At 42.7% G+C, this 26,117-nt stretch overlaps 1 protein-coding gene across 1 annotated transcript in view; it reads left to right on the top strand.

The window, feature by feature from the left end:
• Nucleotides 1–26,117, top strand: part of LHFPL6 (LHFPL tetraspan subfamily member 6) — a 143,534-nt gene that overhangs the window by 102,946 nt on the left and 14,471 nt on the right. The gene's annotated exons all lie outside the window — the stretch shown is intronic.

The raw sequence follows: 26,117 nt of genomic DNA, 5'->3' as shown, positions 1-26,117 counted from the left end.
GTGTCTGGCACGTGTCCCAGGACAAAAACCAGACGTCCCAGCAGGTTTGATTTCCCTGGGGTGCTGAGCACAGGTTTAGTATCTCTCACAATGTGGAAGACCACAGAAGACAGCTGAGACAAATGGGCAGGGCAGCATAGCAAAGATTGCTGTCAGGCATTAGAGACATTAAACTCATGTTTTTATGGTGCTGATGAGCTCACTGGGTTCATAGTTCTTGCACTAAAAGAGTACAGTGAGGCAGAGCAGGGGCAATTCTCCTGCACTCCTCTTACCTTCCCTTCAGGAGCCAGATACTGTCTAGTGTCAGCTCTTGGCGTGTAGATTTGATTCATGGCATCCAACATCTCACCCAGGATTTATGCTATGTCCAAGGGACTGTAATCCTCTGTTTAAAGTTTCTGTGATGAAAGGCTTCATGTAAGTCGGCCACTCGGTTGCATTAGTGGATGTTTATTGCTATTCTGATAGAATACTTACAGGTATCATAACTTTTGTCAGACCTGAGCTCCAGGCAGAGAGGCATAAATAGCCAGGGGAAGGCTGCTCATACCACAGTCAAGCCCAGGACACACACCCTCTTCAGTGGAATCTGGCTGCGTATCCCCTCCCGGGGACTTCTGGGGTGGCATAAGGATGCAGAGAGATTTGCCAACACAAGCATCTCTCTCAGCCCACCATTCAGGAAGATGCAGGAACTAAAATGAGGAAAATTGCAGGGAAGACTTGCCCAGCTGTAGAGGAAACTTCAGGATGACAGAGATGTTGATTTAGCCTGGTGTTGTCATTCTTTGCAGTCGCGCCAGCTGCCCCAGGTTCTGACTGTTCATCCACAAAATTTCAATTCACAATCAGTATTGAAGAAGCCACACTTCAGAGATTAAGTAAGGCCTTTTTTTTTTCCCTCACATCTGCATGTACTAAAGTAATGTCAAACTGAGCAGAGAGCAGAAACAGAAAATATAGCATGTCCCTCTGCACTGAATAAGTCACATGATTTATTTAGCATTTCTTTGCCAAGTGAGAAAATAACACATTATTACCTTTTTTACTCTGAAATACCGGTGCTTTCACTGCTATCTCGAAGTAGCTGTTCAGGGTGCACCAAATGTGACAAGAACTATTTTACCAGATGTTTTCAGCTTAACATGAAACAGAGACTGGCTCTTTGTTTTCCTAATGTGCTGGCGTGCGCCCTGCTCTGCTCTGCGAGGGGAGTGAACTCAGAGCCCTGTTAGTCACTCACCCATAGATGGAGTGGGGCTAATGTTCACATGAAAATGAAAATAACTGTGATTCCAGTAGGTCAAATTTCTCAGAGTACAAAATAATAAAATGGGCAAAATCTATATTTCACATGGCACAGTCGCCCACTAATGAAATTCCTAAGTTGTTTCTGAGTGATTTCAAGACACTGTGCCGTAAAATCTTCAAGCATTTCACTAGAATAAGCATGTGGTTCATATGTAACAGTCAACAAGCTCCAGAACATGAATGAAGCAGTAAGGGCCTTTCTTAGAGCACTTTTGTTGTGAGATTTATTTTGCCTTGGAATTATTTTTCAGAACTGACATTTGTGAATTATAAGTATTTTTTTCTGCCGGATAATGTGGCTGGAAACAAAACCATGCAGAAAATAATGTACTTCTATATTGTACAAATGCAGTTAATACTCTATTAAAAGAAAAAAAAAGTGTTCTCAGAATTTTTTTGCATGTCACAATATGCAACTGCTGTATAAGCCAAGTGATCTTGCACAAAGGAAGTCCTGTGGTGAAGGTTTTGATTGTTCTTAGATAAACAAAAAGGAGTCTTACAGATTTCATAATGACTCATAACAGCGTGATTCATAGCAGCTAAGCTGTTGGGGTCTTTGAAGAAGCTCAGGCCCTGAATTTTACATACATTAGAGTTTCTTTCCTGCATTTTAATGGAGTTAAGTAGCAGTGAGTTAAGCGTAAAGGGCTTCCATGATCAGTTAAAAGTACTCCTGAACCGACAGAGTTGTAAGGAGTTGCGGTGCAGACTTCTGGATAGATGGATTCCCACAGGACTGTGCAGAGTTGATGCCAGAGGGAGCAACAGAGCCCAGAGAGAAAAGTTTAAAGCTTTGGAGGCACACACCATGCAGTGCCCCTGCATGCTGACATGGGGTTTATTGAACAGCATGATTGAGCCTGTAAATAATCCTACGGGACAATGGCATTTTACTTCTCTTTCTAAGAAAAAAAAAAAAAAACGACCATCCATTGCTTTTTACTGTCTTGAGTTTTCATTAATCTACTGAATAGATACTTTGCACTCATCCCATGTTCCCATTTACAAACTGCAAGTTCCTGTTCAAACTTTCCGCTCCATCAGTCCATGTCCTTCCTAGCTTATGCCAGATATCTCGTATCTCACTGCTATTTGACTCACAAAAGTTGCATTTCCCAGTTTACAAGCATTCTGATTTCAGCCATCCCTTTGGCTTTTGTCCCCATCACTCCTTCTCAAACTGTATCTGGGTTTTTTTTGTGACTTTTGATACATTTAATTAAGTCTATTCTGAAAGAATAGCTTTCTTCATAAAATTGCCCAGCAATCTCTCCTAGCTTGTGGGCTTGACCTGACTGACCAGCTTCAGCAGCCTGCAACCCTCAAGAGATGGAAAAGAGATTAAGCTCATTGCTTATTAGCCACCGATCACAGCCCCAGATGGACTTCATTGCTAATGATAACTTAGGCCCAGATCTAGTGCAAGCAGATACGATTTAGGGCTGGATCACTCTGGTTGATCACTCTGAGTTGTATTTCTCTCTACTGTCTCAAAACACCAGCCCTTACTTTAGCTGAATTGTTACTACTCAGTGCTTTTGGGTGCTAGAAATGTAAAACATGGGTGCTTCCCTGCAGAAGGTGATCACACTGAATCTGGCATGTGTCATAATAATAGTTATTCATTTAACTTGATATTACATGACAATATGACCTCTCTACCAAAATAAGCATTGTCTAGGACTTTTAATAAAGCTGAATCTTCGTAAATCCATGTGCTGGTCATGGTGAAGTATCATGATGTCTTTAAACTGTACTCTCTACCTTCCTCTTCTTTTCTGTTAATCTCTGACCAAGCTCTGGATTAATTTGACTGTTTACATGCTGTAAATCTCGCAGTGGGTTTTTCTTTTGTGGGACTTTGATGTTAACGCAAAAGAGCCACTGAGTCCTGTAAAGTCAAGGCTGTTTAATTTTATTGAGACACCACAACAGAGAGGTTTTAGTGGTTAAACCAGTTATTTTATTTGAGAAACTTAGGAAAACTCGCAGCTGTGACATGGTAGCTCAAAGACTCTTGCTTTAATGAGAGGCATGCAGATGTCTGTTATTCAAAGCACGAGATAATCATCAGTGTCTGAACAAATTCAAGCTGATATCAGCTTCTGCTCATTTTGTTATGCAATTTCCACTTACTCCATCTGTCACTCATATTATAAAGAGGAGATGCGCTGATAAAATAGAGGATTTACATGCTTCCTGGAAGTAAAACCTCGATAACCAAACAGTAGCATCTGGTTTCCACATCCATTGGTGAGAACCACTGTGATCTCTTTCTTAATACAGGCACGATCCAAAGCGCATTGAAATTTGACAAAAGCTTCTGCATCCTTGTAGTCCAGCTCATTGCTACTGAACCCTTGAAGAGCCACCACAGCGTAAAAACTGGCCCCACAGTTTGTTCCCCTTAAAGCTTTAATAGCCTGCATTTTGATCCTTCTGACTCACAGCTGTACAATGCATTAGTAGTGTAAGTGGGTCACATAGCAGGTACCCCTCACGGCATTTTTCATGTCTAGGAAAGGAAATGTAGGATTTTATGCAGTTTTTTAATCAGAGGGAAAAAATAAACTCCATTAATGAGACACTCCAGTGTCTCCAAGGCTTCTTCTGCATCTTCCCACATTACTATTGTCAATAGTGTATCAGCTGGACTGAGCTGCGTATGATGGATATTGAGCCTAAAAATGAAGGAACATCCATTAAACCCATTCCTCCTCCTAATAATGCTTTAAATCATCTGCTGATGCCATCTCAATGGTTGCAAATCCCCAGCCTGTTTCTGTGCTGAATTGCCCCGAAACATATCGGGACACAGGCATGGGCCAGCCCTGGGTCCTGATCCTGCTGGTGATATGGAGGGGGGATGTTTTCACCTGCTACTGGAGTGTGGTCCATGGGAGAGCATGAGGCTGCTAGAGAGGGCCATAGTTCACCAACAACCTGAGTGATAACAAAGACCTGATTCTTTGCTGGAAGTTCAAGATGGGAAAGGGGGAGGGCAAAGAAAAAAGAAAGGGAGAGCTGTTGAAAGTAATTCACTAATGAACTTCTGGAGGAGGACACGTGGGACCTGGCTGTGCTTGGGTGTTCCACTTGAGACAAAGCCAACGGCTTCCTCTTCTGTTACAAAGATCTTAGGGTTATTGTTTAATGCAGTGATAAGTACTGCATGAAAATAATTGGCAAAATAAATGATGACAGTAAGTAATGTAAACTCCTAAAACCTTATGCACAAATCTAACTCACCCCCCCCACACACCACAACAGCCCCTAAAAACTGTTCCTCATTTGCACTGTTTCTTCTCGCCCAGCTTTGATGCAGTGATTTGACCTAGTTTATCTCTGTCTGTCAAAAGGCTACCCACAGTTTCACAGGGAGCAGGGCTGCTCACCAAGCCTGTCCCGTCCCTGGCACTGCCTGCAGACTGCTGCCTTTTAGGAAAGGTGCTGCTGTGCTCTACATCCGTAAGAGGATCATGATAATCTCCTTGACTATAAAGTTGATACCAAGCAGCAGCATTAACTCCTTTTTTTATTTTTGCTGCTTAGGTGAGGAAGAACACTCACAAATAAACTCTTTGGATATTATTTTTCTAAGATAAGCATTTCATTTACTCCCTGGAACAAGCAACATTCTTCCCAGGAGGTGGAATAGGTTTTACTGTATAGCAATGTCTTATTTTTTTCTACTCTTCATCCATTCTCTCCTCCATCTGCATTAAATTGGTTGCACTGGCTGACCTGAAAAATGTCAGCTAAGATCTTCCTGCACTGAAACTCAGGAAAAACTAGTCTTATTAAAATAAACATGACAGGTTATGGCAAGAAACCCGGTGATGATTTTCTCCGTCTTCTACTGTGGGCCAATTTGGAGTTTGTCATGACTATCTGCTCACTAAGTCTCAAGCATTTCATTTCTTGCTGATGAGTAGCAGCCACTAGTGCCTGATACCATCTCCCCATGCAAGGACTGAGTCAGCTGGCACCTCCAGCTTGACATTTCACCTGGAAAATGCTATTATGTAGATCATCCAGTTTCCCATCTCCCATTTAAAACCTGTGGAGGATGAGTGAAAACTGAACAGGTACAAGGGGACATAGGAATTGCTCGTCTTCCCCTTGGTCTGCATGGAGTCAATCAGGTGACCCTGGAGACTGCAGAATGGACTCACTGGAAATGCCCATGAAAGGTAAGAATCCCACTGATTGTTAAAACAGAGGGCTTTAGTTGCCCCATATCAACTGAGCTGCGGTAGCCCCATGGCAAGAACTTCACCTGCCACAAATGCAAAACAGTTTGACTTACCTTGACCTTCTCTTGTCTCTCCCGTTGGTAAGGAGGCAGATTGTTCCTGTAGGCAGCTCACTCCTACCTTCTTATTCAAGCTGATATTTTAGTAAAATATCATACCACCTCTCTCTCTCTCTCCACTCCCATCAAAAAGCATCAGTGTTATGGCTCTGCCTGGAAAAGCATAATCTGTCTGAGGAAGGAGATCTGGCTGGTAGATGTGCTTTAGGTAGTGATAGCAAAGCAAGGAGGGGTCCCTGGTTTCAAATACTGCAGGAAAAAAGACATTGCATAGCATTCAACAAAGTAAAAGGGCTTCTTTAAAGGGGCAAGCTGCAAACTGAGGCAATTCCAGCCCAGAGAACCCTTCAGAAGAGAATACAAATCCAGATTGCTCTGTCCTTACTTTTCATGGACCCTGCTGGCAGGAGAATTTTACTGACATTCATCTTCATTATTCATTTGCAACTTTCACCTTCTGCATTCAAGAGGCATTTTGACTGACAGAGAAAAGCGAAAAGAGACAGATATACTCACTGGGGAAGGCTTATATATAATTGAACATGTAAACATTTGCAAGTCACTGTTATTTTTACAATTATATGAATAACATTGTCTTATACTCATAGGCCTGAGCCTATGCATTGAGCTATGTAAGGCTGTGTACAAAGCAACTCCTCCTAATTCACTGCTCTACAGGCCCTGAGCAAAGAGCGAGCGCCAGCGTTGTGTGGTGCTTTGCGCACCCTCACTTCGAGGCATCACATTGCAGTGAACACTGGAACGTGGGTGTCAAAGACAGCTTTTCGTTGGCTCTGCAGAGAAAATACAAGCTGTACCTACTGCAGGGACTTTACCTTGCAAACTATCCACCCAACTCTTTCCTATGCTGTGAAGAGTCAATAAAGTAAGTTGTTTATGTTCCTACTCCATTCTGCTGTTGGGAAGTATCCAAAATCAGCTGAATTAGTGTCAGCTGAGTGGCAGGGTAATAACAGAGGAGTCCTCAGAATGCTTGTCTTGTGGCGGTTCATAAGGAATTAGAAAAAGTTTCCCTTGCACAGCTTTTCAGAGGACTTTTCAAATGCACGAAAGGGTAAATCTATTTGATGATTGCCAGCAGCATATTTTCAGTACTGCTGCTCACTGGGAGGAGCTTCCACCCAAATGAGATTGGAAGGGATCTTCACCCTCAGTCATAACTTGGTAATGCTCTTTGTGAGTACAGTGCCTGTGCTCAAAAGGAATCTTGCAGGGAGACCACCCTTCTTACCCTGGGAGTTAAGCTCTCTTTGGTGGTACACATCTCTCACCATGGCAATGGGAATTGAATTTTCCGCTCCCTGAGCTCTCCTGGATACTTAAACCGGCCTCATGTAATACTATTGTGGCCAGTGTCATTGCACCACTGAAAGCTAAATGAATGAATAAATTAGAGCCGTGGCGTCTTGGGTTGCAAATTGCATCCAAGCTTGTTATTGCAGTCGTGAACTCCTTTTGCGCTGACAGACAAAATGATGCTTATTAGGCAGTTAGGCAGATCATTGTAACGAGCCAATGCAAGAAGTACGGCAGCGAGGCTGTGTATCAGAGAACTGAGAAGGGATTATCTCTTAAGAAACCTCTTCCCAACACCAATTGCCTTTTGACTGCAGGGCCCTTTCATATTACACAACAGTTTATTCTCTCTTATTGATGCAAGTAATCCAAGTTTATGGCTCCTATCACAATCTTTTCCTCCTTGGCCTTTTAATGGCATTTAATATAGAAGCTATTCCCATCTCCTTGAAAGTTTGTGCTCCTTGAGCTTTCAGCTTTCATCCTGCTTCTATTTCTTATATCTCTGAATATCCCTTAATGTCACATTTGCAGCACCCAGTTCCCTCTTTGTCTCTTTTCTGTGCAGTTGTCTTTAAGGCTTATTCCTCAGCCCCACTTTCCATGTTGTTCCACAGCCACTCTCAGCCATGAGCAGCACTACAGGTCCCCTCGGCTCTGCACACCTCTCCAGGACTCACTCAGGTGCCAGACCACTGTTTTGGATCCCCCTTGTTCTCTTGATGTGTCTAAACTGGACTCCTGACCTGTCTAGGTTGCTTCATGGAGGACTGAAAACAAACTGAGCTGGGCTAGAGTTTGATAATGTGCCCAAGCTGATCTGCTGGCTACTTGGGATGAGATGGCCCTTTGCCCCTGACATGGCACTATGTTACCCATCAGTATGCCAATTGAGAGGGCTAATGCCAGCAGAATAATAGACCTGCAAAAAGCAATGGTTTGGGTGTTTTGTTGCCAGTGAGGTGAAGCACCTGGAAATCATCCTGGGGCCAGAGAAGCCCCATTGCTCAGCTTCCGTGCAGGCACAGCAAGTGACACTGAGCATTTCCCAAGGGAAGTGGCAAGCTACTGTGCTCTGGAGGAGGCTGCTGTGCCTGGGGATAACAGCAGTGTTATTTTGGGCTGCTGGTCCTCACAGTGTTCTGTTTGATGAATATGAGGATGAGGTCAAGCTGAGTCTTTGTCACCTCAATGGGAATGAAAAGTTAATGTGATGAGACAGAAGATTGCCATCTAGCTTTGGGAAGTAATGTTGTCTTCATATAATATATCTATGTCTATATATCTAAGAATGTTCCAGGAGAGCTCGTAAGCGCAGATGTGTTTTCCTGGTGAGATGTAGATATAATCCTCCATTTAACTGCTACCCTGAAGCCAGACCAGAATGATCCATTTGGCTGTGGAAGAGTTGCCCCAAGAAAGCCATAAACCTTTACTGCTTGGAGACCTTTGAAATTGGACTGAACTCACCGTGGTGTTCAGCACAGATGAAAGCAATGTGCTGCAGGGAGCAAAGCATGACAGACTACCTCAGGGAGCAACTCGCCCCTTGAGAGGCCAGGATTGGGTGCATATTGTCCTTTTCTGTTTCCTATTTGTGGAGCTTTGCTGTGTCTGTTAGAGACGTGTAACACTGTGATCTGCTGTAGGGTGCAGTGGCACCATATCTTAATTTTCATTTTTTGATAGCTTAAGTTGGTTCAAGTATTTTGCCACATGCCAGCCTCTCATTCCTGACTCTGTGTTACCCCTTGTCCCGAGGAAGAAAAGAAAATGCTTACTTTCTACTTAATCACTTTGTCAACACATAAATGTTTGGGGCAGTAACATGCTGGGACAGTTGTGGAAGAAGTGAGGATGGGAGGGTTGTGAAGGGTGCAGACAGGGCAAAAGAAGCCTTTCAGACTGATCTTCAGTGACAGCCAGCTGGAAAGATGGTCTTACTCTGGTTCCTGTTGCTGACATTGTTGAAGTTACCTTGACAATGCTAATGTATTTTTCAGGTGCAGATTTGGATCCAATATATAGACACCAAAATCCCATCTTGATTAGTTTTTGTGTAAAAGCCACTTTCCAGGGACATTTTAATAAAAAATAGCAGATGTTTGCACTATCAAGTTTTGTTGTTGTTGCTACATGCAAACTGCAAGAAGTACCTCATATTTAATTTATGCTTATTTCACTTATTTAAAAGCAAACAAAAGATGCATTCATAAACCATGAGGAAGAGTATATCTTTAACTGACAATTTGGTATTGTTTCCCAGGGACATGTTGTTCCCAACCTGGGTAGGTGGCCAGTGAGGTTATTGTAAGTGTTGAGGCATACACAATGAAAAAGGTACAGTGGATTTTGCTGATTTCTAGAATGTGGGATTTGTCAGCCTGTTGGATTATACCTGCTTATTGCATCCTCTGGCCAGTCCCTATGGCTTCTGCAAGAGGAACACTTACCTATATCACAGCCTCTTCAGATCCCAGCTGGATCTGCTAGGTTAAATGGCTAATTGAAGGTGAGTGCTGCAGTGTACACTAGTCAAACTCTGTAGTTAAAATGGCAGATAATTTCTTTGTAGCTGCACACAAAGGCAAATGTCTCTGTTTCTTTTGTTCGTTGCCATCCCCACAGCCAGCTATGAAAGGCTACTGACTTAATTGCATAATCTAGCAGGACTCAGTGGCAGGGCTTTAACTTAACCGTGTCTAAAGTATTTGTGTCATACAGTCACTCTTTCTTCTGCCTTTTTTCTGTGCACTCATTCCTCGTCTGTGTTAAGCCACATGGGGATACTGGAAGATGCTGTAGACCCAGATGTCTCTTGGAATCCCAGACTGTGGAATTAGCTGTGGCCATTTCAACACTAGCTGGAGAGATGTATCATTTAGTGAATAACGTTTAGTTTTGGTGACAAGATTTGCGTATTGAGGCTTCCACAGACTGTACCACAGGCTGTGAAAGTAGCTGTGCCCACTCTTCCTGGAGCAAGAGTTGCAGTGGGCTCTGCCCTTGGAAAAGTTCAGCTTGTTTATTTGCTTGTTGGTTTGATTTTTTTAAAGTTTCCCCCTTCCCTATTAAACAGAAGGATTGAAGGAGAGTCTGAATGAGTTTGAGTCCAGCCTAAGTCAAGCAATAAATTACGTGATTCACCCAGTTGTTCCTTTTACTTTTCTTCTGGGTTGCAGTAGTTCAAATCTTGCGTGAACATCTTACCTCCTCCTACCCTCTATGCCTCAGGGTCTCCAAGCACCACATAGAGGCAAGAAGTCCCTGTGCCTTTTGGAGCTTTAACGTAATGGTTGCACAGAATCCTCTGGTGGGAACTGGAGTTATGGCATTCATGATTCGCCCAAATCTCTCTAGTGAGCTTGGTAACATTTCTCAGTTGTTATAGGTGCAGCTTTTTTCCTTCAAAAAGCAGCATCATGTCAATAAAAGATAAAGCAATCCACACCTTATATGTGTTTATTCAACTCCATGTCTTCCTTAAGTTGCTTACTCTGCTCTTTGAATCCTTGCAGCTGAGAGACAGTTGGAGCTGCTTTGCTTTCCAACGGAGCCTCCACCTGAGTACTAGCAGTGTCTGGAAGTTGCACCAGAAAGGCAGAGCAGCCAGGGTGAAATGTGCTCTTTGGGCCTTGGCCCTTTCTGCTTTGTTACCGTGAAAAGCCAACAACTGAATATAAATTCGTTTGTATTCAACCTGGCTGTTCTGCTTCCAGACTTCCTTTCTTGTCTGCAGCTGACAGGATGTCACGAGGAAGTGACAAGGCACTGACAGTTTGTATGTCATGGTCCACTTCTATTTGAACTTGATTTTTATCTAGTAATGAATCAAGCCACAGGAGTCCAGTCTGGGAAAAAAAAAGGAAAGTGTCCCAAGGAAGCAAGCTGAAGCCAGGAAGTTTTTCAGTCCATTTGGAAATAAGAATGCATTACAATGTGCCTTTTCCCTCCTTACCAGACCCCTGTGTTCTCACAAGGTAGATTGGGTATAAAAAGGGTTTTGCATTATTTATTAGTGTGCCTCTGTCACACATAATGAGGGCTATAAAGTATGTAAGAGATTATAATTGGCTATCTGCAAAAAGTAATCCTAAGGGGGCTGTGTAAGGATCAAATAAATTATGCTTCATTATAGTAGTTATGCCAAGGATATTAGAAAATTGTTTTTAGTTGGAGGAGGAAAAAGAAGAAGCAGAAAAAGAAAAAACCCTCATTACTTCCCAGACTCACTTCTGTCAAAGCTTTTACAGATTGAGGCAAGATTTAGGTCCTTCTCTTTAAAATTCCTGACGTACTCAAGATGCTAAATAAGCACTTGTACTTGAACTTGTACAAATGCTGCATAAATGAAGTTTATCTAAATTGTTTTATTAATAAACTTTATTGAACTCTCCCATGCAGTTAAGAAGTAATCCCAGTTTCCTTCTATCCACTGTTGGCACATCAGCTTTCAGAAATGAAAGTTTTATCTCTTCTTCTCGGAGGGATATGAATTCCTTCACCACCCACCCCAGCCCCTGAATCTAATTGTTGGTCTGTTAGTTCAGGACAAGGGAAGAGTGGCAGTAAAATACTAAGGAAAAAAAACAAGATGAACAGCTGGTCCTGGAAGCTGTGATGCTATTATTTTAAAATAAGCATTTACATTTCAGAAAAGCCAGGACAAAAGGAATCTCCATGCTTCTGACTTACTTCTAGGGTTCTTCTGATGCTTCTGAGTATAGTTTATGCTACAAAGGGGATGCCCCTGGAGTACCAAAGTTAGACAAGGAGAAGTCTTGTCAGATCCGGGGTGAGGGAATATCCCTTCCTTTGAAGCAGTTGCTTTGTAGTATTCTATTATTAAATAGAAAGCCAAGGAAGGACAGAGTTTTTCTCATGGTACAACATAATGGAACAATTTCCAGCACTGGAATTTACCTGTAGAAATAGCGAGCTAAAGACTGTGGCTAAAGATCTGACTTCACTGAAATCTGTAGCTAACTAAACTGCTTGATTTCACAGGGGCCAGGGTAAGGTTACAAGACTGAGTCTGCAAGGTTACATGTTCTTTTGCATGTTAAATGTAAGACTTTCACAAGCCTAAAAATATACCTTATAGCTCTTAAGGTGCCATAGTTGTACCAGTTCCTGTCCAAGCTGTAAGGTGAACTCATGTTTTGGAATTCATGGGTAAACCAGAGTATGGACAGAGTTGTGTGAAAACTATAAAAAGCAGGAGCTGACTGCAGGGACAAAGAGCAGTGGAGGGATTGCAGCCTCTATATTGGGTCAGCCTGCACACCAGAAGCCTCATCCAACTCCAGTCTTTGGCTGTTTGGTGAATGTGTAAGTCTGTAAAACAACTTTGGCTTTAGTGGGTTTATGTGCATCTCAACAAACGTATGTCACTCATTTCATCTCTCAAGTATAAGTTGAGGGGATTCAAGCAAGGATCTGCTGCACAAGTGGCCAGCAAGGATCTGGATGTGTCACAGGAGTCATCATGGTTCTGAGCAAAGAATGCAAATAATGGCTAGTATACAAGGAGAGCTGAAACTAGGAGACCTTTCCTCCTTGAGGACTTTATAGTCTAAGTGGCATCATTAGTTGCTTCTGCACCATCTAATGTTAATCTCTTAGCTTGTTCATTTTCTGTTTGCTTCCATTGTTTTCTTACATTCGCTTTTAGTCCCTGTAGGAGGTCCAACCAATGCTACTATTGCTCTTTAGCACTCACTACTCCTAGGTCCGAATACGAATGTCTTCTTATGTCTAGCAATTGCATGCTTCAGTCACCAAGTATTAATCCATTAAGCCAATGATCTTGTAAATTGAAGCAGAAATATTAAGTGCTGGGGATGGCATCAAGGCACTGATAGGCTTTTATCAAGGACAGCCTTTATAGCAAAGATGTACTTGAAGAGTCTTCCACTGCTTATAAAGCATCATTCTTGGAAAGTTTTTAGGAAGAGAGAACAATAATGAGCTCCAAGAGTCACGCAGTTCATTTTATAGTATTGCTATTTAGTGTTGCCATCGCCTTCAAGGTCTTCATTTAACTTGATTTAACTCTCATTTTGGTTTCTCTCAGTTGAAAGCAACAAGTTTCATTCATTATCTAGCTTCTCTGATAGCATTCTGGCTTTGCCTTTTGATTTTTGAAGGAAAAACTCCAACAGATTGTTGAAGCCGGCAGCTGCAGAACTCCTCTGGATAGAGAAGTCTGTATGGAATGGACAATTCCATCAGGAAAACCAGAATAAATTTGAACTGCTTAATCCATTGGAGAGAAAGCTACCACAAAAGGGGAAGTAAATGGGCTTCTCTTTCAGAGCCCTGGTAGAGGTTTAACAGAGTCTATGGTTTAAGGAGTGAACTTAAATTACCAGGTAAAATATACAGGTTAGACGATAAGAAAAGCTGCTGTTCCAGATATGGAGCCACAAGAACTGACTGTTCAGAAGGTAGTGGGATCTCTATTGTGAGAGGCTTTTAAAGAACAGATTAAACCAATATTTCTCTTGGAAGGTATGAGTAGAGCTTGTCCTGACTTGGAAGCTGAAGGATGGATTAGATGACTGCTTGATGTTGCTTCCAACCCAAGTTTCCAAGACTTGTGTGTATATGTGTGTGTGTGTATGTTCTCTGCATAAAAGAATTTGCTAAATGATACAGGAAGAGGATGACGGGAAGCAAAAGACTCCCAACAAAAAGAGCTGGACAGTACTGATGCATTACTCCATTGCCTTGGTATAACTCACAGGTGGGTGGGGAGAAGGGGATTTTAAAATGAAGTCCAAGGTGGTCTCACAAGCTCATTATGGGAGAAGCATATATTTCTACTCAGTTCTTTCCTGTGGCGCACTAGTCTTCATTACCAGAAAGAGTTAAGTATGTTTGAGACGTTGATAAGGCTGCACATATGGGTTTTCTCTGGAGAGGATAAGCAGTGGTGCCAAATTTTTCTGAGCTGCAGATGTGCAATGTATTTGTAACAAACTGCAGCTGCTATCCAAAATTATGATTTATCGTATTTTGTGGCAAACTGAAAAATGGGACCAGTTTGAGGAAAATTGACTTGATAGAGTGCTTTTTCCTTTGCAGATTGGGTCAGTTATTGAGGTTGAATACCTTTGTGGAGAAAGCACAGAAAATTCCACATTTTCCCATTATTTAAAAACATTAAATAATATCCTTTTCTTGGATATGTCAAATGAAGCAAACTTTAGGGCATGTAAAAATCATGCAAAACAAAACACAGACAGTGTGGAAACAGTATTTTGAGTGTCACATAGTTCTCACTGGAGCTGAGCTGAACCTTATCATCTCATTGAAAGCAAAGTAGCTGAGAATGAGGTAATAGTTGTTTCTAGTTTAATTGAGGAAGCCATCCAAACAATCCATTTCCTGTGGAGTCTATTATCACTTAGCTTTTACTCAATTTCTTTTGATTTTACACTGTAATTCAGCACAAAGGCAAACTGCACTGGGTATACCTTTGCTCATGCACAGGTTAATTCTCGTGCTTGGCTGTGTGCTCTACAAGTCACCTTGTGGGTGTGGATGATGTTTACAAAGCCTCTAAAAGGTGCTGCAGCTACAGCAGCAAACAATAATTTAGACTCTTTCACCAGTTCCCATGTATTTCACAAGATTTAGCTGTCTGTGACTTACCCGCCAGAGCTTTGCACTGTATGCATGTTTGATGGCTGCAGGCATGTGTATCAGCCCAGCTGGTGTGTACATTTTTGTAGAGTAGGGAGAGGTTTAAACCCATGAAGCACAAGTGAGAACAGTATAAAGGAAAAGTGATTCTCAGCTGTGTTTGGTGACTGCCGCTGGCTTTTACAGCATTGTGGCAGTTTATCTTACTATATTTCTTATCCAGAGAAGGGGTTTCCAAACACGTTTGATTTGAGAGGTCTTACAGACTCTCCAATAGAAAGGCAGACACATTCAATCTTTTTTTCCAGATATATCTTGCCAAATAGTGCATATGAATGTGCTTGGTAGTACTCCGTGGTTTGCCAGAGGATCTGCAAACCGTGTACTGAAAATGCTGTTCTGAAGTCTTGAGTATGGCTGAAGTTATACAGAGATGTACAGTGGCTGATCTTCCGTTAATCCTTGGACAGCTCAACTGAAATAAAGCAAACAAAAAAAAATTGTTGTGAAAAAAGGAAGGCAAATTGTCATGGAGTATTTCCCCACTGGATGTATGCTTTGCACCAGTTTCAGTTCGCTTGTCACTTTCCAGATGTGCCACTGAAGTGAAGGAGCTGGCTTGACATCTTTGTTGCTTTATCCAGCATCCACAAAATGCTGTTTTTCACAGATCAGTGAACTAACAGACATGGAAAAGCGATTCTTTGGTATTTAATCTGCGTATGAATATTTCCAAAGACTAGGACCATCTAGAGGTGAAATGACAGGAGTGGTGCTCGGGACCCAGGCTACTGCAGACTTTTCTTTAATGCTTGTAAAAAATCTTAGTCTGCCCAGATTGTATGGAAAAGACATGGCAGTGCCTGTCCATTTATCCATTTTCCTGCTTAGGTATCTTCATTGGCACAGGAAATATTTCCTTCATTCCCTACTGATGGTCCTACACAAGATCAGTTCCTGTACTGGGAAATCCTTTGAGTGTGGAGCTTCTGCAAAGGCTCTGACTGGTTTTGTCTGATCTTCAATTGCTAATGAAGTACATATTAATGAAAAGGAGTATGCCTTCTCTGCTATGACTACTTGGAGCATTACGTATTTTGGGAAGTCAGTTATTAAACGACCTTTTATTAATTACAGTAGGCACCCTTGTGTTACTAATGGAGTGATTTCTATTTAAATACACTATGTCATGTGCCATATGCTGCTTTAGACTCTTTGAACTGTCAAGCATTTGATTCTGAGCCACGAAACGATGGGGTGAGCACACAGATGCGTTGTCACATAAAGAAGTCTGATGGCATGTGATAACACTCAGGCTTTTTTTTTTTTTTTGCCATAAAGCTTATAAATGTACAAGCAGTGATCATGGCTTGCCAAACAAAAATGAGCTGACAGACAAACTCTAGAGTGCTTTCTGGGGTTCTTCAAGCAGTTATACTCTGCAGATTCACTCTGCCTTTAACTGGACTATGTCACATCCTTTTCAGAAAAAGTGGTGTCAATCATTTTATTGTGTGACAAACTATGGGAAGAACAACACAGAGACTCACCAAAGCTCGTCCTGAGTGGTCTAGCTCTGTGGTTGCAATTGAGGCAGATCAACACTATTTTGTAGCAGCAACTTGTTTCCATAGAAATAACTGTCTTTTAAGGTAGAGCATACAGGTTTACATTCAGGAGCAAGACTATTTTTCCTTTAGTGTCCTCTTCTTCCCTGATATTCATGTCATTTCCCAATTGCAATATTTGTTTCTTAAGAATGAGGGCAGAAGGTCAGAGATAAAGGGTGAAATAAAGTGTTGGTAGCTTTAGGCCCAATTCAATTATGGATTCATACACTTTTTAAAGGTGTTTACCATACAGATACTTTCCCTTGAGGTAGGTTTCTAAGCTCACATTAAGGTCAATAGATATCTAGGGTGAAACTCATTAGCTGAAATATAAATGTTTTGCACTGTTAAGATATCCTGGGGTTCACAAGATCTCTGTGTGGGCTGGCAGATATGCAGGGGAAATGTGCCCTGCTCTGGTGAGGCAGCTGGAGGCCAAGTGAAGTGGCACTTTAGCTGACAGAAGGGCATGTGTTTTGGTGGCTGAATTCCATTCTGAGTTGATATTGCCAGTTCAGTCATTGACCTACAGATGTCTAGTGCTATTCAAGATGCCGTTGACTGTCTGCCTCCGGCTGCTAGTACAGATGTGCCTGGCTTTCCCTATTGGTTCTGTGTCATGTCTGCAAGTCTCATGGGAATGTCTCTGCTGTCTTAAGAGGTAGGTGAACTTAGGTGTGTCCTAGTCATAGACCTAAGTTTATATATTCTTGAAGATGAGAAAAATATTTTCGGATTGCCACTGGTTGTGCTGACAAGGGTCTCAATTCAATTGCCACAGCAAAGGAATCTCCATATGTTTGATATGTCCCATATGTTTGATATGACCCATGCTATTCTGGAGCAGGAGCTGGTCTCCAAGTGGGCTATCCTGATGAAATGCAAGTAGTCCTGTGTGCATACACGAAGCTTGAGTCCCAGCTGCCTTAAGCTGAGGTGCATGAATGATACTAAACCAGAATCCAAAAGTCTTTCATATTGGAAAGGATGTTGAGAGGTCACACAGTCCAATCTTCTGCTTAAAGCAGGACCAACCCTGAATCACGACTGTGATAATTACTTTCATGCCTCTGAGTATCCACTTAGACAAATGAAAGCAGCCAAGCCTGGGCTTATCCAGACTGCTTAGTGCAGTGCCTTGTGCCTAAACACTGAAGGATTCCCAGTCTTGATACTCCTTCACTTCATCCATGAACACAGAACTGATACATACAGCTGGAAGTCTAAAGAAAAATGCTGCTAATGCTGAAATATATCCTGTTGTCCACACCTAGCACCCATGGCTGGGAGAAATGGCTGTGGTGAAAGCCTTCTTTCCCCCTCCTCATCTCCTTTTTTTTTTTTTTCCTTTGTGATCTGAACTTTGATCTCTCATCCTCTGGGATCTGTGGAGCTTCTGTCTGAAAGATATTCTATTTGGTACCAAACACTTCTATCATCATTGGCTGAGATAATGAAAAAGTAAGAAGGACCGTGTGATCTGGTGGTAAGGGAATCAGCCTGGAATCTCTGCTTCAGTGGATATTCATTCTTTCATCAATTGATATGTCTTCCAGATACCCTCCACCTTGACCTTGTGTCCAGCCTTAGCCTCACTTAACCATAACTAAAAAGATCTAAATCCCCTTACATATGAATGCTGCTGTATAATATATGGTAATAAAGGAGTCTTCAATAAAATATCCAGCAGCACACTGTAATTCAACTAGTTCTCAAAGATCATATTACTCCTTCTACTGCATACATAACATAGGATTAAATTATTGGATTACTTAATAACTGGTGCCAGCATGTGCAAACTGTGGAGCCTGTTTACTGCTGCTTTATAAGATCTAGTTACAAGAAGTACTTCCAGGGGTGATTTTCAGAGATTGGAACTTTTGGGAGCTACAGACTCCTGGAACTCCCCCCACCAGCAACTGGTTTTCAGGTTTATAAATTGGTGCTGAATCTTTCCTTTCCACAGCAGCAGCTGTCACAGCCCTTGTTCACTTGTCCTCTTACCAAATGGCTCTTATTAATTCACTTGGATTTGGTAGCAACTGTGTGCTTGGTTTCTCCCATCTTCCTACTTCACTGTTTCTTTGGGGTTTCTCCCAGCCCCATTTTCTGAAGGCTTCAGTATTGCTTTCAAAATTCCCAGGGATAAATACAGCAGATAAACCTCTTGGGTGGCAATGTAGCATCTCTGGGTGGGGAGATTTCCCCCACTGAGCCTGAAGCACTTCTGAAGTAATGAGCACATCACCTTTGATCAAATGAAAATCAAAGCAAAGAGATACTTCATCTGTCAGAAAACTCCCTTGTGCACCTTCCAGTGCCCCATGCCTGTAGACAGAGAGAGCGTGAGGACTGTGAGTCTCTCCCATGGCACAGCCTTTGTCATGCTCGATGCTGATAGTAATTTGGAGGCCTTTTCCAAGTGTCCTTTGCCACTGGCACTGCTTTCTTAGAGCTCTGGGACATGGTTGTAGGCAGGTAGAAGCTCTTGGCTGAGACTATTTGCTGAGGCTTGGGGCCAAGCAGCTGCTAAGCAGCAAGTTCTTATGGTATGGAGTAACTAACAGACAAAGTCTCATTTGAAGGATGAGGTTGGATGGTCAGAAGGAGGGGAGTGAAGCAAAGACAAATGCATTGAATTAAAACCTGGAGATCAGAACCAGAAGGGGAAGGATGGCAGGGTTATGCCCTCGGTTGAAAACCCATGAGTGCTGTTTCCATCACACTCAAGATGAAGCAGTGTTGCTGGAGGCAGGATCTGCAGAACATTTTGTTCTCTCTGGTTTATTTTGCTGTTCTTGTGTTTCATTTTTCTTTGTGTTTAGAGTGCCTCTAATGTCCTGCTATAGCAAAGCCTGAGGCAGAAACACCTTGAGCTTGAGTGAAACCCTGAAATGACTTGCTGTCTCCCCAGCTGTGACCTTTGTGAGAAGTGGGGGCAAATTTGGTGCAGCATAAATGTCCCTTGTTGCATTATTTCACATTGTAGGCAACTGTACCCTCTGTTAAACAATGCACTTTCAGTTCACGGTCAATAAGGAACCAGTGAAATGCCTCATGTTCAGTGACTACTAACTCAACAAAGAACTATTGGAAAAAATGTTGATCTCATATTTAAGCCTAACAAAAGCCCGGGTTAGATGCATGCCTGGGTTTCCTAAGGGATAGGTACTGACAGCAATGGAAGGGACTGGTGTGATAATGTTTCTGTTAAGGACAAACAGAGATAAATCGAAGGACAAACCAAAGAAGAGAGTGAGGATGTCAAGAGAAGCAGTAGTAATGTGACCTTAAAGAAGGGGTGCTTCTGGTTGAGGAGCTTGGAGCTGCTGGTGTAAAGAAGACACAATCCCTCACTAACGGACCTGAGATTCTGCTATGGCAGGTCCTGCTCCTCTCTTTGCTCCATCGTATCCTGCTGCTTTGCCCGGGCTCTGGAGTTTGCTTGAAACTGCTCTGACCCACTTGTATTACTCCGCAGTTGCTACTTGGTTGCAGGTCCTGAAGAGTTTCCTGAGCAAGGACTTCAGAAGCTGCGTCTTCTGAAGTATTTCATGTCACAGTTTTTAACCAATTATTCTTTAACCCCATTGTTTGTTGATTAAGATATATCTGAAAGCAGCAGACAACTTTATGTGCCAGCTCAATTTTACTTTCACAGTGCAGGCTCACTTTTATAGCAGCTAAATGCTTTAAAGCCATTACAGCGAGGAGAGTTTTTAAGTCACAAAAAACAGAGAGTCTGGGTCTGTAATGCGTCTAAAAATTGGGGTTGTTTTGCTTGTAGAAATTACCTTCAAGTGACAGATGGGAATGTGAAAACTTTCTATCATCTTTGAAGATTCAGATGGGCAAATGGAGAAAAAATTGTGAAAGGAAAACTCATCATTAAAATGGTCTTGAAAGGGATGACTTCCAAATTATTGTCTGTCAGCTTCTCCAGATGGCCTGAATATCTGTCAGATGAGCAGTGTTCACTAGAAATGCCTAGCAAAAACAAAACCCCACAAACCCTCAAGAAAAAGACGTTGTTTCTTTTTGGTCAGATCTGAAAATGAAAGGGGGAAAAAGTAGAAGATGGGGGACAGAAAGGAAGAAAACACTTTGAAGAAGATGTTTCTCATTAGAAAGTGATGGTGCAAAAGGTGGTATTCAGTTCTGGTTTTATTTTCTGTCTGCTGTACGTGTATCAAGCTTGAGTCATTCCTTTTATTTTTCTAGGTGGGAACATGAATTGAGTTTTCACAATGACACTGGGCTCTACCCTGCTTGAGAGACTTCTCATGCCTTCCCGCTAGGGCAGTGCGGGCCCCCTCTGACTGCTGCCCAGGGAGGCCCTTTATGGTGCCCAGCAGTCCTTTCCGCTGCATTCATAGGGTGTAACTGTGACTGGAGCAGAGGAGATACACAAAAGGAATACAATTCCCAGTGGCCACGTAGAAGACTCTTAAGAGGTCCATAATCAAAGAAAGCCACCATTGGTTTTGTTCTTGTTTCAAAATACATTTTCTAGCAGCAAGACTCAGAGGGTGAATCTGAAGCCAAGTGCATCATTTTCTGCCATCATTACCTCTCTTTGTTGATCAAATTGATGTTTTTCTCCATCAGATTTATCTGAATTATGTGCTTAGGTTTACCCTGTGTGAGGGAGAAGGAACCATACTGGCAAAGGTTGAACTGTATTTAACAGGATTTTGAGGATGCAATGGTCAAGTGGACCGAAAACAAAACAAGAATCAGCCATATAGAAATCAGGGGCATGCTGTGACCTCAAGTGTCTCTTAAGCAGGACTTGCTAGCTAGGAACTGTCAAGACAGTTACAATTAAGTCATGGTATGATGCCTACATGTAAGGCACATCAGATCTGAGGGTAGAGGCTCCCATTAGAGCCACAGTAGCAATCTGAGGATGGCTGATCGCAGGGATTTTCAAGCTTGCTTTTCTGTGCAATGACGTTTGGCAATTGGTCTTTCTGAGAGTAGTCATTTTGCTCACAGCAAAATCTGGTTAGTGTTTCTTGGCTTATTAATCCTTCTGTATTAATTGTTTGAGACTTGCCTATGTCCAAGCTATTCTTGGAGATATTAATAGTGGTTAATACTTTACCTCTTGGAGTAAACTGATTGCTGCATGCCACAAATCATTTCTTTATCACTTCAGAGGTGAAACATAGATCTGTGCCAAGCCACTAATGTAATTACTGTCCCTTCCCTGCCGCATCTACCATATGCAGAACCTGTTAGATGCAATTATTTTCAATTACAAGCTCCAATCCAAACAGACAAGATCATCTTTCAGGTGCTAAGTGTTACTAAAATATGATCACATGTGATACCCGCTGCAAGAGTGACAGTGAGAGCAGTCTGGGGTGGACAAAGATTATTCTAGGTAGTTTACTATTGAGGAATACAATCTCTGACCCCCTGGTTTGCAGTTTTTCAACTGTGGGTCTGGGCAGCTCCTCACTTAGCACGTGGTCTGGGCTTGGCTCACTTTTTGAAGGTATCCAGCGCTATGTGTGGACTGAGCCTGGTGGCTGCATGGAGCCCTGTTGAATATTGAAGCCAAGTACTTAATTCTAGTTTTGCACTGCCAAAACTGGCTGCATTAATCCAGGCCTGTATCTCTCTCCTGTGCCTGACTCATGCAGCGAGCCTGCCACAGCCACAGCAGTGTTTCACGGGTCAGGGCAAGGAGCCCCTTTCATTCCCCAAGGCAGAACTGCTCTGGAAAAGCCTGTCTCTGACAGTGCCAACACCTCCACTGGTGCATGGCACATCATCCAAAACAGCTTCCAAGTGTCAGCAGCATCTCTGCTGCCAGCCGGCCCTGTCCCACTTACTGGCTCCCTCACATCTTGACGCTGCAGCCCCTTGTTGTGAAGGACCTGTAGAATTCCTTCGCCTTTCTAGTTCTCTTTATGACTGTAGTAGATAATGGAAGATGACAGGTGATGGTAATTACAGCATGGTAGGGTTGAGTTTTTTTCTTTTTTGCTTCCTTAAGAAATGTTGCAGGCATTCTAGGCATTTTAAGCCACTGTAAAGCCAGGTGTGGTGTCCTGGATAGCATAGCTGGCTAAATACAATAACTATAGGGCAGGCCAGGATGTGACTCTTAAGCTAAATCAGTAAGTGCTCTCTACTGAAGATGCAAAATTAGCTTAAAGATTTCCTTTGGGTTTGCAACCCTCATATTTAACTTAGATCTTTAAATGGAGGTTGCAGCTGTTCATCTACATTCTGGGTGATTAAACAAATTGACTGTGAGCATGTATGAATTAACAGCGGTAACAGTGGGCAGTCTATTTTGCTTTTGCAGGGTTCGATCCACACTTTTTGTTGCTTACAAATAGAAGTGGATTGATCAGAATGGAAAGAAGAGGGTGAGGGTCTTTCATCCGAGTCTTCTCAACACCGTGGGCTTTGAGGCACCCTCAACACTTTTAGTGCATAAAATAAGGGAGCTGAAATGCCAGTTCACAACCTCACTGCCCATGCAGACTCACGCAATATCAGCCCTGCTAAAGTCATGCAGAATCCTGCTGAAAGCTATGGGACATTACAAACACAGGCTTATACATATATGGATACCTCAGGGCATAAAGCAAACCTTGTGAAACCTTGTTGGTACCTGTGGCAAAATTTTTCTTGCTGACTAGCAGTCTCTGAGTTTTAGTGGGAGTCTCATACTGAAGGCAAATCCCTGAGTTTGGCCCAAACTTTGCCTGAATGAAGTACTGGGGAACAAACTCTGTTGTCAATAGACCTAAATCCACAGCAGGCATGTACACGCCACTACAGAGAAACATTTGAATGTCCATCAAAAGCATCTGAAAACCAAGGATAACAAAGGAGATGTCAAAACACCAGATTTAGGACTTGTGGCCAGTTGGCACCTGTGGCAAAATCAGTATTTATAGGCATAAGCCTTTTTGCCAGGCAGGAATGTAGCCCTATGCACCCGGCAGCATCTTTGGTCTCTTGCAGGTTTTGTGTTTGCTAAATGAAGCATGTGAGCTTGCCTACGGTTTTACACCCTGTCCTTCACAGGTGCTGCTGCTCATGCTTTGGGGCACTGGTGTTAGGCCGCAGTTTCCCATTTGGTCTCATTGTTCCAGTCAGGGCAAGCTGTGAGGCTGCAGTGCTCCATGGCTGGCACTCCATAAATGAAACTGCTAAAGCTCATGCTCAACTGGAGAGCCAGCTGTCTCTTGGATAGGAAGATTTTCTGACATAGCCTACTATTTTTCCCTTATTTAGTTTATTTCTTTCTAAGAGGCACAGCTGATGGCGAGACTCAGCAGTGGGTGCTGTGAGCTGGGTATTAGACAGTGTGGATTGGCAAGCATCCATGTACCAGTGAGGCAGTTGCTCTTTTGAAGCAATTTAACATTACTGTAGTGGATTTTTGACTGAATCCCAGAATATCTTTTCACTGAAACAGCTTTGGAGTTACTGAAATGAGGATATGACAGGAGGATGAAGAGGTCGGGGTTAAGGAAGGAAATGAGTTGCCAAGGCTTGCGGTCACTGTATCCAGTGTAGCATCTGAGGCAGAAAAAGTGAACATGTATAGGTGGTTGGAAGAAGATGAGCTGTGTTTGGAGGGTGGCACTGGGAAGTGCTGTGAGATATATTCCTGGGAACAAAAACCCAAATAACAGCTTGCAACTGCAACAAAATCTAAAGATAGCTGAAAACAAACAATGCTTAGTGAATGCAATGGGCACTAGACACTGTTGCCACCTGAGGAGAGTAATTGGCAAGTGCTGAGTAAGAGTTTATTCTGAGTTTGGAGGGGCAGCATTGTAATGCTAATAGTGCTTTCACTTGTCTGCAGTGCTGCTGTTTTGCCCTTCTGGAAGAACTGGGCTGGAGGCTTTCTCAGGCCCCTTGTGAGAAAGGGCTGGCTGCCATTTCATGGTGTCCAACACAGGCAGCTGCAGGCCTGCCTTCCCTCCTGCCCCCTGCACACATCTCCCTGCCCCTCACAGTGCAGCCTTTTGAGCATTTGCAAGGTCTCCCAGAAAGTCTGTTCAAGGACACCAGTCGATTAAAACCATCCCAGACAGGGCGGTTAGCTTTTGGCCAATGCAGCTTTGGAACTGTAGTTGGCCTGGGCTGGTATCTGGCAGGTCATGGGCAGCATGGCTGCTTGGGAAGGGCTCAGAAGCATAGCAGGACACTGCCATGGTCCACAGGTCTGTGAGATTGGCATCTAGGTAGTCTTCCTCCCTTCCCTATCCATTCTCATCATCAGTGGTGATGTTCCTCCTTGCCCTATTGGGTCCTGCCCATTCTTAGCAAACCAGCCATGCTGTCAGCACTTCATAACACCCCCCTCACTTTAACAATTCTAGTGTCAGTCAGGATTTTTCAGGGTTTTAATCTGTCTTTAACAAACATAGTCCCGGTTTTGACTCAGATTCTCCTGTCAGAGAAACATCCGTTCTGAGAATTTAATTAGAAGCGACTCTCATTTACATGGATTCTACCAGCTGCCTTCAGCTCTGAGGCCCTGCGGCAAAATATCACATGATACTGTGAAAGCAATTAGAGAGGACATTAGAAGAAACCATATCCAGGTCAGGCAAAGTTCTGAAAATACCTAGCATTCATGTGTCCTTAATTGCTTTCCTCCTTGTACAGCTGTTGGGTGAACACACTGTCTTGGCGTGGGCTGCCTCGGGGATTTATTTTCCATTATGTGATGTAGATGTGGAGAGAGGTACAGGCTGAAAAGGAAAGCAAGAAGCAAACTTGAGCAGCAAGAAAGAATTTTAATTCAGTAGAGGAAGACCTAAGGAGTTCATATTTGGCCTAAACAGGGGCAGATGTGCTTGGAGGAGCAAGTTGCTGAGCTACTTTGTTAAAAGCTAAGATGCTAAGAGCATGAAACATCTCTTGGAGAAAGATGATATACCACTTCTGGACTTCAGTACTTTGTTCTGATGTGTCTCTGACCAGGTCAAGAGGTGATTTATGTATCTTACAAGAGCGTCAGAAATATGAGAAGCTAAGAATCTTGAAGATGGAGGCAGTAGAAATGCACAGCTAGCTCCAGGCCCTGAGTAAGAATCACTCTCAGAGCTCCTGTTAGACTGATGTGATGTCCTCAGTGCCTCTGTCACCACATCCAGGATTTTTCTACTCCAGGAGCACTGCAGAAATGCTTCACTGCGGTACACATTGTTCTTATTGTGGAAAGAGAGGAAAAGCAAGATGGTGTGAGGTCAAGAAACTTGCCCAAAGTCAATTAGTGACAGCTGTAGGGCTTGAAACCATGTCCCAGTCCTGTGCTCTACCTAACAGGTAAAAGGCACTGCTGCAAACTTTTTGAGGACTTGCTTGCCTTTACAGCCTGCAAAGTGTGAGGCTCAGCCTGCCCATTATCGACATAATGATTTGTTTCCAATCTTGTAAATAAGATCTGACACAAAGGAGGTAACATTTGAATGCTGTAGCATACATTGAGATGTTCTCTCTGGGCTGTCTGTGTAAGAAGCTTTGCCAGCTACACCCGCTTGTTGGCAGCTGCTGCAGTGACAGATGAAAATTGCAGATGAGAACACAATATGATAAAAATGCCTCTTCTGCAAAATAATCATGGTCCACTGAGTGGTTCCCAGCAAGATCTTGTGAAAGTAAAGACACAGCCAAAACACATCTGTTTGGGGCAGCATGAGGGCTAGAGAAAGCAAAGCATGTTGTAAATGTTAAAACAAGCATGAGAATAGGTAAACAGCTCAAGACCTCAGCTGATTTAGCTGAAATGATTTGAGAAAACTTTGTGGAGTGTGTACTTGTGGTATGAATTGATCAGGTGACATGAAACCGTTCTTCCCTGGCTTTTGAAAGACTGAAAACCAGTGGAAAACGACAATGCATTAGCACAACTGTCAGTT

The sequence above is a fragment of the Colius striatus genome, chromosome 1, assembly GCF_028858725.1.
Source record: "Colius striatus isolate bColStr4 chromosome 1, bColStr4.1.hap1, whole genome shotgun sequence".
Classification (NCBI taxonomy): Eukaryota; Metazoa; Chordata; class Aves; order Coliiformes; family Coliidae; genus Colius; species Colius striatus.
This window is presented reverse-complemented; position numbering and strand designations above follow the sequence as displayed.